Raw genomic sequence first — 13,917 nt, 5'->3', positions numbered from 1 at the left:
GGAGGAATGAGATGCTGTCTTGATGGAGGAGGCTCTGATGGAGAGATGGAGAGAAGACTGGTAAAAGAAACTCAGAAAGTGTAGCCAGGGGGAGGTATATGGGAGGAAAGAAAAGAAAAACAGTAAAAAAATCTTATGCCAACAAGAGGGTACTCCTCAAGAATAGCAAAATAAAGTAAAACAGTAATGGGAATATTCTGGCAATATCATGGCGCAATTTTTGAGTCAATGGGGAATCCCATTTCAAACTGAACAGCAAAATAATGGCCCTTACTATTAATCTTTCTGGAAGCTGGGTCACCATTTGGCACTTTCCACCGTTCTGCTCTCTTGGACTCTATTTAACCCATGTATTATCATTTCTGCACAGGTGATTCTGTCATTTATTTTTCCATCCTGCCTTATTCTTTTCATTTCCGTAGTTACAGAATTGAAATGATAACTGTTTGTTCAAGATAATTAAAATAGACTCTGTAAATCATGTTGATGTTCAAATATTTCAAACTTACAAAATATTAACATCCAGGTTATACTGAGAAATTGGTTTACAGATAGTGCTTTAAGTAACATGTCCTGGAAGGATGCTGAATTCAGAGAATTCAACATGAACAATGTGCATACAGATACATGAGTGGATAATTTGAGAATATTCTACAAACAGCTGTGTGGGTTCATCATTATTTTGTGTGTCAGTTCTAAGGTAGGTGCTGTGAAGTGAAAATGTTGAAAATGTATTTAATCTGCTGACATTAAAAATACAGGCTAAAAGGTTTTTTTGGGAGCAGCAGAACTAGGCAACCTTTTTATGGCTCTGTGTCCTATATCACTAGCTCTCAGATACAATACCTCAGTAATTCCAAGTCTCTTACTCCTCCTCTTCAAATTCCCCAAACATAAAGGTATCTCCTTACTCCCTTATCCCCTAACTGCTGACCAGATAAAAAGCAGCAGAGGCTGTAACTGGTTCTCAGCTCCATGTGTATTTATTGTACATAGGCTGTCACCAGCCAGCCACGAGGTCAAACTGGTAACCACCGAGCTCTCGTTGCCGTTTTTCATCCAGTGAATATACTAATTTGGGACTCTCTTGTCAAACTAGTCAGTGTCAGACCTCTCAGGAAGATATGACATTTGGGTCTCTTCTGTTAGATCTGACTGAAATACACCCATTGATAATAAAATTTCTGAGAAGGACGTGACAGATGGGAAGACAGCATGATTGCATATGCCTCATTTCAAGGGGAAACCAGGCTAAAAATCTTGTTATACAGAAGAGTCCATAGGGTATTTTTGTTAAATATCACACAAAGCTAGACTGAAAGCTCCCTGTATATCTTGCTTTATGTGGCTCGTCTAACCGATTTTCATGTGTTTCTCACAGGGTCAGATGATGTTGATAAGCTGAATGTGACAGCCTACCTGGGCACTTGTAGGGGAACCCAAATCAGAGGCTGTCTGAATGAATCTCACTGCAAATACCTTTCTTTCTCCCTCCAGTAATTACTGGGGGAAAGCCACCTAGACAGCTACAATTAGGTAAAAGGAATCTCATCCAAATTGACTCACGTGACTGAATTTTAACTATTTGGAAAGTGTCTTTAATGTACAGAAGGCCGTATAAGTGTTAGGAAAGAAACTACATTATAACATTTTATGGTACAAGCTTTTCTTGTATTACTTTTAAGGTTATTTTTACCGCTCTCATCCTGCCAACTAGGTGTGTACAACTCACTGGATGCCTCTTGAAGACTATGATCTACTGACAGGAGAGATTGGTCCCAGAGACTCTTTTCTTTCTACTACCATCTCCTTGTTCTTCCCATTCCCTCCAGCTCTCCAGCTGCAGCTTCCTCTTAACACCATTGCACTTAAGACAAATACAATCAGCCGCAGAGACCTCACAGAAACTGGGCAATGTCTGAAGGAAATTCAACCCAGCATGGCTGGGCATATGTGGGTTACTCAATTCCACTGTGCAAACTGCATGGTGGAGGAAAATAGTGACTCTTAATCAGAGATGCTCTTTTTACACTGGCCTGCTCAGTGATGTTGCACAGCTGCTTTGTAGCTTACTTGTCAGGAAGCACATCCACACTTCTCCCAGGGTATGCACAGGTAGGTTGGTAACACGCAGTGCAAGAAAGTGCAGAGTTTCCCCAAATAACGCTGATGTAGCAAGCTCTGAGATGGGGAGCAACACAGGTCATCAGTGTGGACCTACGTCTGGGGATATTTGCTCTGCTGATGAGCAGAGATGGTGAGCCGGGGCATAGCATGGTACTAGCGTGGCTACGACTTACAGAGCCAGCCCCTACCTTTGTGCAGCACGGTGCGGGTGAGCTCACCGTACAGGTGAGCTTGTGTGGAGCTTAGGTGTCTGTAAGATGGAAGTGCTTGCACAACATGTCCATACCCTTTGACCGCCTTCAGAGCAGGGGCTTCATTTTAACTGCTAGGATGGGCAGTTGACTTTTCACTGTAGTATCTTCTGAGAAATTAGCCCTTTGCTTAGGAGAGAGGAGCTATCTATTAGTTAAAGATTATCAACTCCTGATCCATGACATAGAAAATCTTCCTTACTGTTTCTGGATGGAACATTTTTATTTAAACTGAAAAATAAAAAAATCATTAGTCAATAACCCCATGCCAGGCCTGGATTTTGGAAAACCAAAAGTGTTTACTCTTTTAGGTAAGAAAAAAGTCCCCAAACCACAATGCATTCTTTGAAGGCCTATTAATCTTTATTTATACTTTTTTCTCCACCCAGCTATCAAAGACAAGATACCAGACACAAGGAAATTATGTTTTGATCTAAAATGGCAGTTTCTGTGCTTCTATAACAGACATATGCCAGGACAGAACATGTTAGGTAATGTTGGTGTCAGAACAACATATAGTAGTTGACAAAACTGAAGAGACTAATTTCTGTCTTTTGTGGGATTATGTAACATAATTGGGTAAAACTCATAATAAACCACCTTTTCCCTTTTACACAGCAGGAATATCTGTAAAATAAGCACATTGACAATCAATCTCTAAGTACAAAAAAAGTTGCTGGCCAAAGCAATGCTGTAATGGAAGTATGATGGAAAGAACCACACAGTGCCAAGATTTAAGGATGCTTACTTCCAACCATTCTCCTCCAGTGCTGGAGTAGATGTCGCAAAACTCTCCGTGTAACCAATTTTCATGGTCCAAGTGGAATGAAAGGCAATGTATATTAAGCATACATTATGAGAGAGAAGAAGGAATGAGATTTGCAATATTTCCAGCTGTAACCTTCTAAAATGGGATGGTCTGAATGCAGCCTCTGGGCAAGAGAAATCATTGCATCCACACCAGCACTGGAAGAGGTGGTGGGGTGGAAGTATAAATGTGAGAAAGTGTTTAATCCTGCAAATTGCCTGCATTGCTTTCGCATCACTGGCAAAGGGGATTCTGAAACAGTTCCCTAACCATCCCAACCTGCAGTACTACAGGTAAGAAAGCTGCCACCATTCATTCATTGCTGAAGCTGAAGCAGCAATACAGAATATACCTTATAACCACTGAAAGTAAAATTTTCCTATGTATTTAAAATATCCAATTGCTTTGCTTAAAATTACAAAGATGTAAATCAAATATTCATTAAACTTTATACAAAAACTGTATGTTTGGTAACCAAGCACAATAATGTTTTCTCACTTTTACTCCTCTGTTGATTAAGAAGTACTCCTCTGTGCTGGTCTCGGCTCGGGTAGAGTTAATTTTCTTCATAGTAGCTAGTATGGGGCTATGTTTTGGATTTGGGCTGGGAACAGCGTTGCTAACACAGAGATGTTTCAGTTACTGCTGAGCAGTGCTTACACAGAGTCAGGGCCTTTTCTGCCTCTCACCCCACCCCACCAGCGAGCAGGCTGGGGGTGCGCAAGAAGCTGGGAGGGGACACAGCCGGGACAGCTGACCCCAGCTGACCCAAGGGATATCCCACACCACATGACATCATGCTCAGCATATAAACCTGGGGGAAGAAGGAGGAAGGGGGGGGCATTTCAAGTGATGGTGTTTGTCTTCCCAAGTCACTGTTAGGCGTGATGGAGCCCTGGTTTCCTGGAGATGGCTGAACCCCTGCCTGCCAATAGGAAGTGGTGAATGAATTCCTTGTCTTGCTTTGCTTGTGTGCACAGTTTTTGCTTTATCTATTAAACTGTCTTTATCTCAACCCATGAGTTTTCTCACTTCTACTCTTCCATTTTTCTCCCCCATCCCACTGCGAGGGAGTGAGCGAGCAGCTGTGTGGGGCTCAGTTACTGGCCGGGGTTAAACCACAACATCCTCTAATTGTTTAAAAAATACAAACATGTTCATAGTGTAAGTGCTATCATTCTTATGTAAGTTAATAAGAATATGTTGTTTTTACTCAGAGAAAAGCTCACCCATCCACTCTAACCTCTACCATAGCACAAAAGCAATAAGACACGGTGTTTAACATCAGAAATTCGCACCTGAATAACAGAAAGTCACTGTAACCAGGGAAACTGAACAGTGGCATGGACAGGTTTTCATTTAAGCATGGATGGGGGGAGAATTAATATGATTATTACAGGACACTGGCTTTTGAACAATAGCAGTTTATTGTAACTTCAACATTATTTTGGTGGTAAGGAAGAATTCTGTGTCTAGGGAGAAGTATTCAAATGCAAGTATTTTGGCAAGGGCTGTACAGAGTTTCTAATTGGATCAGATTTGCTGTAGGTGAAAACGCCTTAGTCACAGACCATGATGGATGATATTCTTGTCTGGCAAGCACGCCGGGACAATGTTCACAGTGGAGTCCCCTGCTAACAGACAGAGGAGCTGCGCTGTGGGCAGGATTACCACCACAAGCCATTTTCCTTCCTCTCTGCAACCCTCAACTACAACTGAATCACGAGAATATATTTAAAATGTTCTTGGCAGCCACTTTTACAGCTGGTAATGCAGGGAAGGACAGGAGCCCTGCTCTGACAGCAGTTTCAAGAGCGTTGTCCATAGCTAGCATGCTCTCCTGTGATAGACATGCACATAGGCAACAATGCCAGCAGCAACTTGACAACCAGAAAAGCAAGATTAGGAAAAATAGCAAATACTGTTTGCATATTATTTCAGCCTTCTCCTGCCAAACAAAGCAGGTTTTCCCCCAGTGATCTGGCTATGTCAGGACAGGGAAACGGCCCCCTCCCAGCAGTTTCTGCCTCTCTGAGGGCTGACCCAGGGGTCCACATCTGCTCTCCTCCCACCACAGGCTGCCGGTCACCCATTTCACACTTCCCAGTCATCGGCTTGTGGAGGGCACCTGAACCTGGGCACGATGACCCCGTGTGCTGCTGGGGCTCAGCAGTAGCCTTTTGCTAGTAACTGGTGCTGTTTGGCGGAAACCAGAGCTTCTTGTGGGGTTCCTGGCACTATGGGTAGAACTATCCATAGTTCTCCTTGGAGGTACAGAACTTCACTCTCTCCACTAACTATTGAGGAAGCCTAGAAAACCAACTTATACTAGATTAACTTTCTCAAAGTAAAGCCCGGTGAGATGGCTTTAGGCCTTACCTTTCCACTGAGCAAAATATCAGCTATTTAATTCTCACCAAAATATGCAGTATTTACAAGACTATACAGAGGGGTCCCACAGCCTTCGCATTACATCTGCCCTTTTGGGACATTTTCTTGCCAAAAGCTGCAAGGCTTGCTGCAAAGCATTTGAGCAAGGCTGGTCTCAGTTTGATGGACTGAGGAAGACACCAGTCTATAATTTAGTACCCTTTCTAAAGAATAAAATATATATGGTGAAGAATAGATATTCTGCTTCATATTCCTCTTTATTAGATGGGACAACATCAGCTGTATGTCTACCTATCAGTACATGATTGTAATATTTATATCACCTCAGAAGACAGCAGAAGAGCAAATGCTTCCTAGATAAAACAGATTTTCCTCTACAAACACCTGAACATTGAAATTTGCAGAGCTAGAATTTTCCAAAGAAACCAAATGTTTGTCTCAACATTAAAAATAGAGAGAGAAGTACATGGATAAAACAAGTTTGGGACAAGGCATAGGAAGGAAGAAGCTTAGATTTTATTTTCTTATTTTTTTATCTGTGGTCTTTTTTAAACGTGGGACCAGAGAGGGGAGAAAGAGTTAGAGAGGAAGGACAGAAACCCTGGCCTTGAAAAGGAAACCATGAATTATAGGATGGGGTCTTGGACATTTCCTTATGTAAACTGGCTCCGGGGGGCTCCAATCCCAGTGAGGACCTTTAATCACTATGTGAAAGCAAGTAATATTAATTGAATAGTTAGTGTATGTATTCACTCGCTGTGAGCATCCATGCCAGTAAAATTTCATCACTCAGATGTTTATGAAAAGCATACACTGGGTGCAAGTCAGCCCAAACTGAATTAGTTATTTGAAAGTATAAATTGATCAGAAAGAATTTTTCTGTAATGTTTGACTAATTTTTATTAACTGGAGTAAGTCTAAACTTCCCTCAGGAAGGCAAATTCTCAACATGCCCTTCCCTATCCAGCTGAGTTTTTGTAAGTGTAGCATGCCAATAGAAGACCCAAATCTTGAAAAGGCTCTTTTGAAATAAGAAAGTTTTCTTAGTCCCTAATGCAGAAATACATCGAGGTAAATTGCCTTTTTTTTTAGCTTTCTGTGTTTTAAAAGCAGTAAGGAGTGGCAAAAAGTCTTTTTCTCTCCCATGCAGACCACTATGATTCTATGATTCTTTGCTAGCAATACCCCTTGAAATAATCTGTAGAGGTAATTAGAGGAAAAGGTCTCTGAAGACTTCGATTCAGTATTCTCCAGATTTTCAACAACTAAAACCTTGAAAGTATCCACTTTTTTTACCAAGTTGTTCATTTTTCTATCAAAATGTCCCAGAAGTAAAGGAACAGCTGTGCAATTTGCCATTGAAAAGGTTTTTTATTTGAATTAGCTACTTTTTTCCTTTATTTCTCTTGTCTGTCAACTACACCTACAAAATCCAGCAACCCATCAGAGCTGCTAAATCCCTGGAAGCACTTGTGTTACCTTTGCTGGCCTTCCATAAGGCTTGAAGGTGAAATTTATTAATCCAGAAACTGTTAATTGTAGATTATTGAGCTGAACCTTTTAGACTGGTATGTCTCTAGGTGAATTTAGTGCATTTACTCATTCACCCAGGCCACCCATTAGCCCTCAGTTTATTTCCTGTTCAATCTTTGCGTACAAAATTGCACCTCACACTTTTAGATGTCTTTGATACATTTGAAAAAGCGAAATTCAGTAAGGATCAAAATTATAGTATCCTCAGAATGAAGTCCTGGTCAATGCTGCACTGTCCCCATAGTGAAGTCTCTCTGTGCAGTGGCTCACATCACACAGCTTTGATGTCTCCATATTGACTTGAGCAAACCGTCATGCATTTAACTTTAGAAGAGAAAAACAAACAAACCCCAAACATTTTTCCAAAATAAAAATTGTATTCAGGGGCTACAAGTTTATTACAGGAGCCAGAGGACCAGTAGATCTGTTGTGGGTAGCAATACCTCTCACACTCAGGAAGCAAAGAAGACTTCTGAAAGCAAGTTTTGATTCTGACTGGCACAAGTGCAGCACCCTTCAGTGTCACTCCAATCACCCAGCTAAATGGAGGAAACTCAGAAAATTATTTAAGAGGGGGGAAAAAAAAAGATCTGAAGTAACAACTCTATGTGGTACCTCGACATATGTGTTGATCTCTTTTCTGATACCACAAAAAAGAAGACCATAGTTTGGGCTGCAGGTAACTGTTAAGTGTTTCCTACTCATCATGCAATACTACTGCTTTAGCATTGAGAGAAGACTGGTGACTCAGAATATACACAGCCCAGTGCAGCACATGGTTTACAGACAAGCAGCTGGGACCCTGGGGACTCAGAGTCTTCTTCCTACCACACAGAGCCAAAGACACATTGTAATCTGGAGGATTTATCTCCAGATTCCTACCTATTCCTTCAAGCGATAAATTCAATATAAGTTTTGTTAAATATGCAATGCAGTTCTGAATGCCACTGCTCACCTTGTGTAATCAGGTTGAATACAGTCTAAGTAGACAATGACTATTTTGCTAGACATTTCAATGATCACCTTCATAGTCCCCCCATAACATCTGGAATTATACTACGAAGTATTGAATAAGTCCATGCACTAGTGATGGACTCTTATGTCTGGAATCACTTTAAAAGAGTCACTAAGACCTCAAGCAGAAGCAGGCATATATTAGTCAGCAGATTTTCCTACCAGACAGGGTCATATAGGACCACTCAGGTGGCACAGAAGCACAGACTGACTTAAAAACCAAAACCAAACAGAGCTGAGATTTCATAGAGTGAATATCTGCCCTTACAACTCCTCCTGTATGGAGGATGCTGAGTCTAGTCTGGGCTACAATCTGGAAGACAACTGGGGAGACAGCTTAAGGCATTTGGAGATACCTGCAAGTGATAGGATTTTTCCTGATAATCATATATACACAATACAAAAGTGTGTTTCTTCTACTCAAAACAAAATGAAGATTTTCATCCCATGATTGCTACTTAGAATTGTGAGCCTACTCTTTTTTCTCACAAACCATCCCATTAACCTAAATAGTGCTATTTATATCTCTGCAAGGCTTACTAGTGTGAGTGAGAGTTGCTGGATTATGCTGTGTGTTTGGAGTGTGATTTTTATTTTAGGTGCGTGGGAGCAGAGTCCTGAGATTGCACAGAGACATGCTGGTGTGAAACGCTGAGGAAAGAGCATCAGCTGAGCCCTGTGAAAAGCAGATAAAGAAATAAGGAGGAGAGAAAGAGAGAGGATGAATGGGCTGAATGATAAAATAATCTTATAACAAGCCCCAGACATTTGAATATTTATTTTGAATTATTCTGGGTTTGATAGCCCCCAAAGCGCATTTTTAAGTGCTTAATTTGCTTTGCTCCATTGATTTTAATTAATCTTGCCCCAGGCTTTCAAACTTGATGAGCGTGGAGAACTTAGGGGTAAAAAAAAAAAAAGCAGCCTGCTTCTTCACCGTATAATATTCTTTAATCTCCTCACAGCACGGGTGACTGCGGTGGGGATGTGCCAGCCCTGAACACGAGCACTCATCACGCCATGGGCACTACCCTTGTAGGTAGGGGTACTACCTTCACAGGCTGAATTTAATCCAGAAGACAAATACGTAATGCTGGAGGCTTCTGTATGGATGGACCTGATGCATTTCCTCCTCCAGCCAACAAAACACCAAATACCTGCCTGCAGGCTCTGTGTTCATAGAATCATAGAATGGTTTGGGTTGGAAGGGACCTTCAAAGGTCACCTAGTCCAACCCCTCTGCAATGAGCATGGACATAATCTTCAACCAGATCAGGTTGCTCAGAGCCCCGTCCAACCTGACCTTAAATGTTTCCAGGGATGGGGCATCTAACACCTCTCTGGGCAACCTGTTCCAGTGTTTCACCAGCCTCATCATAAAAAATACCTTCCTTATGTCCAATTGAAATCTACCCTCTTTCAGTTTAAAACCATGACCCCTTGTCCTATCGCAAGAGGCCCTACTAAGAAGTCTGTCCCCACCTTTCTTGTAAGTCCCCTTTAAGTATTGAAAAGGCCACAACGAGGTCTCCTCGCAGCCTTCTCTTCTCCAGGCTGAACAACCCCAACTCTCTCAGCCTGGCCTCATAGCAGAGGCGCTCCAGCCCTCGGGTCATTTTTGTGGCCCTCCTCTGGACCCGCTCCAGCAGGTCCACGTCTTTCCTGTGCTGAGAACTCCAGAGGTGGACGCAGCACTCCAGGTAAAATGCGACACACAAAGTCACGGGCAGCTCTGACAGCGGCTGCTGTATCTAACAACTCCCGGTGCTCGATCGGCTGGCATGGGGAAGCAGCAGACCACCTGTGAGAGACTGAAAGAGTTAATGCCGCAAACATTGTGGTGAGGCAAGTTAAGGTCTCCATAGTGATAAAATGGGGTCTGCATAGCACCACAGGTGAGAAGCCGGATTGGCCTGGAGCTGAGAGGCATGTGGGAGGATGTGCAGTTCCGCGTTCCGATGGCCGAAGGTCATGCGGAGTTCATTTGAGGAAGGGACTCATGACCACCCAAAAGATCCCTCGCAACCACCCTCCCACAGTGACACCTGCGCAGAACATGAAGAACATTCTGGAACAAGAACTGTGTGGGTCCTTGCGGGGTGAGACTAGAGGCAGGGCCTAGCCTATAAAAGACACAACTTGGAGGAGCCACGTGCGCGCCCACCGTCGGAGGACTCCGCGTGGCTGCTGCTCCAGACTGGGCTCCCCCGCTGCCGGTGCCGCTGGCGCAGCTGGAGGCCCTGCGCTCTGAGAGCAGTGCATCCACCACCGGAGGACTGCCACGTTTACCATCGACGTCGCGAGATCCAAGGGCGATGAGATCTCTCTCTCTTTCTCCTTTTCTTTTCTTCTTTTTCCTTTCCTCTTATAAGTATTATTTCAATTACCCGTTTTGTGTTCAAAAAACGGGTAGATGTGGCACTTCGGGACATGGTTTAGTCTAGTCTACCCTTGATTGGCTTAGAGTAGACTTGGTAGTGTAGGTTAATGGTTGGACTGGATGATCTTAAAGGTCTTTTCCAACCTAAACGATTCTATGATTCTATGATTAGAACCCACGTTGCCTATCGTTGCACTTTCCTGGTTCAGGTTGCCTACTGTTATGCTTTCCAAGTTCAGGTTGTTGTTTTGTCATTAATAAAGTGTTTAATCGATCGTTTGGTGTCGTTTCACCTTAATTTAGGCCAAGGGAATCAGGAATCACAGAACCGCCATGATCCTCCCTGGGCAGCCCAGTTTGGGTCGTGACACCACCCTGCGCTAGGAAGAATGAGTATTTCTTTCCATAGCCAAGTCTCCACAGTGTCCCAGAGTTACACTGGGTACGCAGATATCACAAGTCTGTATTAGGAAAACCTTCTGCAAGCACAGAGGCATGTTTAAAAAGAAACGAGAGAGAGGACCTACAGGAAGCAGATGAGCTTCTGCACCACACAGGAGGACATGTCTTGGCTGTAGGAAGGAAGGATGAATGATAAATTAAAAATTATAGGACCCTTTGTCTTCCTTGGAATGACTGACCCAAGGCAGCCCCTTTGGTGAGACATCTCCTGGGATCTTTTAAAAGGACCAGTGATGACTGCAGCTTAGGGAGAGTGGCACTGGCATCAAGTCTACCTAATAAAGGTGAATTTAACTATTGCCAAGTAGCTGAGTGGTGTTTAACCAGGTGTTAAGCAGCTGGGTGATTCAAATATTTTGTTCCAGAGCTACTAAATTTGAGGTTTAAGAGAGATTTTCTTCTAGCAACTTCCATTAAAGAGGAGACAGAAATTCTGGAGAGACTGGGACCTATGGTCTGACAGCACAGCACTGCCACTGTGACGGGATGCACGATGGGACCAGAGACCGCAGTGATGACACGCTGTTTTCATGCTTTCCTAATTGAGCAGAAACAATATCAATCAGGCAACCGATTTGCCATCACCTCTGCCAAACCCTAGGTGTGGACATACCGATTCTTCTTGATTGAGCTGAGAGCAGCAACTCCCGAAAAGCCCCCAGCCCCTTAGCATCCCCCCACTGAGTAGAGCTGCTGAGTCCCGGGGGGAACACAGGATGACCACCTCCTGGGCAGCACCACAGGAGGCAGGGGATGCTCCAGCAGCACCAGGCTGCGGCAAGGAGCCCCAGCCCATCATGCAGGAGGACAGTAAGGTCAGTCAACTGGGATTTATACTTTGTCCTCCTAAAGAGCAAGACACTGACCAGCATTAACTAATCAGTGATTAAACTGTTACTCAGAAGCCATAATTTGACAGTTGTGATTTCTCTAATTACTACTCTGTCATTCTGCATCTTGCTTTTCTGCGGAAGGTTATTAGAAGGTCATATGTTTTAGATAATAATTAGTTAAATCTCCTGCCTGTGAATAAGCAACCTCAGATTTCTAACATCTGTAATTCTGAATGTGGCTATCTGGATAAACCATCCTAAAAAAGAGAGGAAAAATAATTTGCTTTAGCAAAGGAAGGTATTGATAACAAGAGACTTAAAAGAAACCCACAAATAGATTAAAGTAATTCATTAAGAACATTAATCAGTTTCCAGCTATCACACACTGTAGTAATCAATCATTTTGATTAACAGGAACCGTGCATTCTCTCCCTGTCTTTTACCTCAGCCCATCTTTGCACACACAGCTGATCAAAGACATCGTATTTCAAAGGTGCTGAATACAGTCTCTATAATCTTCATTAAAGAATTTCACAAAGCAACAATATCCTCTGTTTGTGTTGAAGCGCCTGCTGCCTTAGGGAAGTTTTTGCTTTTGCTCAGAAGGAAACGATTAGCAGCTCCAGTTCCTGTGCTCCACGTAAAGAAGAGAGAAGACCCAACTGCCTTACAACAAGGTGTACTAACTCACCCTCGTCTCTCCAGGACAAACCTGGCCTTCCATGCACATGTGCCACCACTCAATACCTGTCCTTCCTCTATCCCCCAGGAGAGCGGGGCCCTGCAGAGGGTCTCCATTCTGCCCAGTACCTTTTCTTCAACAGCTGCCAACAGCAGATAGCACAGAAAGGAAAGACTACATAATCAGGGAGGATATATATATATATAGGGATATTTCCCTACTCTGCAGCATGTTGCAGGTCAGGGACTTCTTGAGCCAGAGGCAGTGTTTAATGGCTTCAATGGATTTTTCATGCCATGCATTTCTCCAGTCCCTTTTTGAATCATGTAATGAGGAGAGATGAATTCTTCCTTTTTAGTATCAGCTGCTTTGTTCTGCAATTTGCAGGGCCATCTAATACTAAAATGCTGGGAAAGAATAAAACAATTTGGCTGTTATTATAAGCAAGGAAACAGTTTTGTTACACTCCGTAATGCGTTGCAGTCTTCTAAGATCAAAGAGTGCTGCTGCTTTCCTTTTAGGAGCACAGGGAAGAACAAAAAAATTGAAAGTGCATTTGTAAAGTAGCTATATCTTCCTTTCCTAAAGTTGATCTTGGTATTTTAATACCTGCTGCTTAGCTGATATCTGCCTCTGCCTATCAGCATGACGTTTCAAACAGCATGACGTTTCAAAGGATGTCTGGCTTCAATGATATCTAAAGTTGATTTAATTTAAGATAGAGAAAGACAAGGCTGTAAAAGTGAGAATCTGTCAACAAGAAAGGCATAAGTCAAACGCTGTAGCAGGGAAGATTTTTTCAGTTGTCCTTTTCTTGAGTAAGAGGAACAAAAGGCAAATGGATCAGTCACAACTGTGATTCTTGCACTCCTTAAACTGCTGCTCAGACAGAGGGACTTGGAGGGATTGTTTCACTTTTCACCACCCTATGAGACAGCAGATGGAAACAGAAGTGGCTGACATGGTTCAGCAGCACTTTCAAAAAGCCATTGGCAGAGTTCTGTACAAGAAGATAAGTAAATCATGGTGTGAAAGATAAGCAGTGATACGGCCTGCAAACACTGTAGGAACAGATGCATCAATAAAGGGTCGCTTCTCAGTATGATGGAAGGTTACACTTGAGCGTGCTTAAGTCCCAGACTGAAACTAGTGGTGCTAATTATATTTATATGTGACCTGAGACAACTAGAGAATAGACAAATAGGGGAAAAAAAATTCTTTAGATTAATCAAAACTAGAAAAAAGCAGGAGGAAGTCCTCGAGAGAGTCCTGATGAAGCAACGTGACAGCTAGGACACAGACAAATGCAAAGGAAATGGTCTGAACAACTCCTTTGCATTACTAGCTTGGAAATGTAATGCAGCCACAAAGGAAAAAGACCCATGTCTATGCTCAGTATGAACTTCTGCTTACAGAATAGTTAAAATGTTAGGTTG

The 13,917-nt window shown here is 42.7% G+C and overlaps 1 protein-coding gene across 1 annotated transcript in view; it reads right to left on the bottom strand.

The window, feature by feature from the left end:
• Positions 1-13,917, bottom strand: part of LHFPL3 (LHFPL tetraspan subfamily member 3) — a 197,030-nt gene that overhangs the window by 43,658 nt on the left and 139,455 nt on the right. The window lies entirely within an intron of this gene.

Source organism: Pelecanus crispus, chromosome 1 (genome assembly GCF_030463565.1).
Source record: "Pelecanus crispus isolate bPelCri1 chromosome 1, bPelCri1.pri, whole genome shotgun sequence".
Classification (NCBI taxonomy): domain Eukaryota; kingdom Metazoa; phylum Chordata; class Aves; order Pelecaniformes; family Pelecanidae; genus Pelecanus; species Pelecanus crispus.
This window is presented reverse-complemented; position numbering and strand designations above follow the sequence as displayed.